The sequence below is a fragment of the Mytilus edulis genome, chromosome 9 (genome assembly GCF_963676685.1).
Source record: "Mytilus edulis chromosome 9, xbMytEdul2.2, whole genome shotgun sequence".
Lineage (NCBI taxonomy): Eukaryota > Metazoa > Mollusca > Bivalvia > Mytilida > Mytilidae > Mytilus > Mytilus edulis.
The window spans coordinates 52,277,644-52,283,643 of record NC_092352.1 but is presented as its reverse complement, the minus strand read 5'-3'; positions in this window follow the sequence as shown (position 1 = coordinate 52,283,643).

The window sequence follows — 6,000 nt, the reverse complement described above, 5'->3', positions numbered from 1 at the left end:
ACAAATTAATTGAACTGACTTGTGGATCTGTTATTATTTTCTTATGACCGCACAATGTTATATGATGTTATCAACTAGTGTACATGGTTTGTAATGCCATGAAGCTTGATTTTTCCTGTTTTGCTACCAATAAACAATTATATACAGTCAAATGCAGAAAATTATTGAGTTACACGTACAATATACATCAAGTCACCATTAGACCAAATAATTGAAGGCTCTTGAATGTGACAGGTCTAATTAATGGTAGTCATGATAAAGATTTCGGATGAAATGAAAAATGCATAATGTTTAAGATATATAATATCCAAAGCGGCTTTCGGTGAAATATACAAAAAGAATCACAAATATAATTTAAGAAGATAAAAACTCAATGCCAATGTCGAGGTACACAAGCAATCATGATTATCAGTAAAACAAATGCAAAGTTGCATGTTCTTTTTTACAGAATTTGACGTTATGTGCAATATTATAACCAGTTTTGTACTATCATGTGCAACACGAAAGGTATCGCATGAAGAGCCCTTCCGAAGCACCTGTGATCACCCCAATGCAATTTTTTTGTGGAGTTCGTTTGCTTAGTCTTTATTTTTCTATCAGGTTGTGTTTTGTGTACTGTTGTTTGTCTGTTGGTCTTTTTTTTCTATTTTTAATCATGGCGTTGTCAGTTTATTTTCGACTTATGAGTTTGAATATCCCTTTGATATCCTTCGCCTCTCTTGTTTTATAAGGATCACTTTAAAAAAAAATTAAACGTGAAATGTCGAGTGGTACTGTTACTTATCAGTGTTATTGTGGCTACGCTTCAGTCATTTTTTTGGTCGTCCATACATAATACGATTACAACTATGTCATGTTGTGGTGTAAGTACAACGTAAGACATTACTTTAGATCAATTTCTTTGATCTAATACTGTTACTATTTTCTTGAAAATAAAGATTTTTTGTTAATGCTTACTTCGTTAGTATTTCAGATTTACCCAAAATTAATGATTCTACGAATATCGTTGCTTCCGAATGTAATTTGCTTTGTAACAAAATTCAAAGCAAGCTCGTATCGCGGAACAACATGGTTAAAATATGAATAAAACATATAAAGATATAACATTTTATTTTATTGGTTTTAGTGCGGAAATTGACAATTTGGATTCAACCACCAAATAATTTTTTATTAGATGTCAAACATTGCTAATTAAATTACTTTTGATTACAATATATTGATCACAACACTTGATAAAAGAGGATGAAATGGACCTCGCCATCTCGTCTCGTTTCATGCTGCTTTAAATGAAACTCGATAAGAGCTATGAAAACTTTCTTGGATACATATCTGTCTAATGGTTGTAGCTATTACATGTGTTCGGATTCATACATGATGATAGTATAGGGTTTACTGAGTCTGTTGTCATTAAAAACCAAGACTAGCTGTCAACAGTACGTTTTTATTGTAAATGAATTTAATAATGTAACATTCATCAGATAGATTTCTTTTCATGAAAACATAATTTACGCATGCAATTTATGAAGTATAGTTGTCAGGTTTTAAAAGACACAGGCCTACCAAAAGAAAAGCATTCCAAATAATAAATATAATGTCACAATAAAAGAATGGAAGAATAAATATATTCTTTTATTTTTTGATTGAAAATGAACTATTACATAGTAGAATACCTAGAATATAATGTGCGTCTGGTTTTAATGTTATTTCTTTTGTATTTAAACAGTTTTAACAATTAAAAATCGATGTTGGATGACATAATGTAATTCAAGAGCCATGTTTAAATTTACTGTTTGCAAAGTATGACTTATTCGAAATACTAAGGATTTTCATATCCCTGGCATAGATTACCTTAGCCATAACTGGCACAACTTTTTGGAATTTTGGGTCCTCAATGATCTTCAACTTTATACTTGTTTGGCTTTCTTTGGTCTGAGCGTCACTGAGTCTTATGTAGACAAAACGCGCGTATGGCTTATCAAAGTATTATACCTTTGATAACAATTTACACCACTGGGTCGATTCAACTGCTGTTGAATGTTTCTTCCCCGAGGATATCACTAGTTCAGTAGTCATATAAATTTACCGTTTACGAAAGTATGAATTATTCGAAGTACTAAGGATTTTCTTATCCCAGATATAGACTACCTTAGTCGTATTTGGCACAACTTTTTTGAATTTTGGATCCTCAATGCTCCTCAAATTTATACTTGTTTGGATGTCTTACTTTTTTGTTCTGAGCGTCACTGTTGAGTCTTGTGTAGACGAAAATCGCGTCTGGCGTATCAAATTATAAGCCTGGTACTATTGATAAATATTAATGATATGACAGCTACCGTTGTGTGGAAATTTATTTTAAATTGATATCTTTTTTTATGACATGTCGACATTAACATAATTATTTTTGAGATTCGTGAAATATGCTTTTTAGCTCACCTGAAACTAAGTACTAATGTATTCTTATCATTTGGCGTCCGTCGTCCGTTAACTTACAGAAATCCTATCCTTTGAAACTACTGGACTAGTACGAACTAATTTGGCAATAATCTTCTTTCTGATATCTAGTGTAAAAGATATGCCCGATGATCCCATCTGTCACCGAAATGGCTGACATTCTAAAATTAGAACAAAAGGGTAAAATGCAAATTGTGGACTTGAAATCTGAATTCGTCGTATAGGAGTTATTGTTCGTCAATTAATTTAATCATTTTGTCCATTTTTACCTATTATCTTAAAAATCAAAATAGATCAGGAAAACTCTGATAGCATAAATGATGAGTAAAGCAAGGCCAACAATGAAAAATAATTAATTCAAATTGCTGTAATCAGCAGACGATTCCTTGAAGGAGACTGATTGACTGTCCTTAAATGACGATTTTTACATTTTTCGTCATCTATTATATTATCTTAACAAGCATAAAAAATCGATATAAACTTTATAAGCAAAATTAGTCAGTAAGACACAACTTATCTTGAAAACTAGAAAAGATTTAGAAAAAAAATAAGAGCAAAAATTACCAGCAAGACAAGATCTTTACAAATAAGTCAACAAGGGCAAAAATGGTGCATTTGTTAGTTGTAATTGGCTTTCAACTAACTTTCAGTAACACCGAGTACTCTTATATCGGTGCTTATTTTCAAATTTATTGTTTTTATGCTTCGTGCCGATCTTTTTAGTTGAGCCTTATTTGAATATACTTGTTCTTGTGTTGTGCTGTTACACCACTGTCCCCGCCTACATGACGTTTGTAGTTTATTTTCGACTACTGGGTTGAAATATACCTTTAGTGTCTTTTGCCTTTATTTCACAAACATGTTTATCGCCGTCAAATTCTTTATGCGTATGCTGTTGGCTGTGACTTTTTTTTAGTAAATTGTTTTGTTTATTGTTTGAATGGTTTCACATGTTTCATGTCGGTGCCTTTTACAGCCTAGTATACGGTATGGATTTTCTCGTTGTTAAAGGACGTATGTTGAAAGTTGTGAACATTTAGTTTGAGCATGGAAGTATTATATAGTCAATATAATACTTCCATGGTTTGAGATACCAAAATTGGTAATAGTATAACCACAACATATAATCAAACATATATGTATGTAATCAACTTTTCAAATAAAACTAAAAAGAAATACCTTTATAATTCAAATTTTCGAACCAGTATGTGCAGTTCTGAGGTCATTGTTATTATTATTTTTAATACTTTTTCTTTGTTTACTTTGTATATTGTTGCTAAAATAAAGAATATAATGTCCACACTTTATTTGTTATTGCAATCGATAAAACAAAGGAGGTGAAAGAATCATTTAACAGAAATCATTGTTTTTGATGAAATATTATCAAGTCAGTAATACGATCCTGGCATATATTGTTACAGAGGATGCGTTTACAAAAAGTAAAGAATGTTAAAAAATTTAATTAAATTTACGATAAGGAAGAAGAAAGTAATTAATTATATCTGCATGTGTGAATTGTCTTTGGTTTTTGTCAACTATTTTATGAAAATTTGAGATAATGTAAAAACAAAAGAGATAAAATAATGTATTCATGCATTCGTATGTAATTTGTAAGCATTGATAAATTTTATGAAATAAATACCATATCAGGGAAATCCATATACAGAAGCCTTCAAGGTTGTGATTTATCTATTTGCTAAAATCTGTGACAGTTAATCATCGAATGTGATGCGTGACTAGCCATGAGATTTCAAGGCGTATGGGGTACCTTGTTTTAAATTAACGTTCTGCATTATTATCTAGAACATACTGAAACAAAACAATGAATCATGTTATCATGACCTATATGTTGTGATAAAAACGAAACGAGTCTTTTTGAATGTCAGCATAATGAGACTATTCGATGACGACTCTTTATTATTTTTGTATCTTAGCGAATAATTTCTTTTATTTCAAATCATCTGGAATAAGCAGTCCAGACCTTTATTATCGAACGCACTAGTTTATAAAACACAAAATTAATCTATTTTATTGGTGCTTAAAAATCTCCAAAATCGTATTTTAAATGTTGAATACAAATTTCAAGTGCATTAAATTTACTACATTGCAAACAGATCTCTTTCAGAAAATGTTATTCTTGTTGTAATAAACTAAAGTTGTTATACAATTTGTCATAGAAATAGTACGGAGACAGGTGAGGTAAACTTGGAAATTTTATGACCGAACGTCTCGCGGCTAATTTTGGTCTTTTAAAACTTGAAAAGTAAATGAGATACATTTTGATTTAGGCATGTCGCACAGAACCAAAGTGGTGCAGATTTTTGTAAGCAGTCGTCAAGGTCAAAAGGGAGATTTTGAAAAATCATAAACTTTGGACGCTTTGGATAATTTCTCGGTTGTTCCTCGTGATAACTGAAAATACAATTGTATGGAAACCTGCTCTGGGAATGTGACACCAATTCAGCTTGCCATATTTGTAGCTGATTGTTTGACATAGATTAGTGACGTTTATATCATGTATGAGAATTACCAAAATCTACGGAAAGTATGGACAAAAAATATTTATATTCAATATTTAGCTGTGTAATATATGACAACACGGTAATACATATTTTGGAAAGTTTTGATAACATTCCATAAAGAAATAATGAGAAATAAGGACTGTTAAAATATAAAACAACACGTTTAATACTTTATTGCGTCCGAAGCGCTTTTCTGAATGTACCTTCATCAGGAACGCTCAAAGCCAAACATTTGAAATCCGAAGATGTATAAGTACCGAAAATCGTTGAAGAGCTATATGTTAAAAATACCTAAAATAAATAGCCAAATTCATCTAAAGCCAACTTTGACTGAGGGAGTTGAAACCTTAGTTTCATAATAATTTTAAAATTTATAAACGGACAACTTTAGTAAAGTTTGATTAATCATGTCAGTACCGAAGCACTGACTACTGAGCTGATGATACCCTCGGGGACTGATAGTCCACCAGCAGAGGTATCGACCCAGTGATGTAAAAATATAAAACAACACGTTTAATAATTTATTGCGTCCGAAGCGCTTTTCTGGATTTACCTTCATCAGGAACGCTCAAAGCCAAACATTTGAAATCCGAAGATGTATAAGTACCGAAAATCGTTGAAGAGCTATATGTTAAAAATACCTAAAATAAATAGCCAAATTCATCTAAAGCCAACTTTGCCTGAGGGAGTTGAAACCTTAGTTTCATAATAATTTCAAAATTTATAAACGGACAATTTTAGTAAAGTTTGATTAATCATGTCAGTACCGAAGCACTGACTACTGAGCTGATGATACCCTCGGGGACTGATAGTCCACCAGCAGAGGTATCGACCCAGTGATGTAAAAATATAAAACAACACGTTTAATAATTTATTGCGTCCGAAGCGCTTTTCTGGATTTACCTTCATCAGGAACGCTCAAAGCCAAACATTTGAAATCCGAAGATGTATAAGTACCGAAAATCGTTGAAGAGCTATATGTTAAAAATACCTAAAATAAATAGCCAAATTCATCTAAAGCCAACTT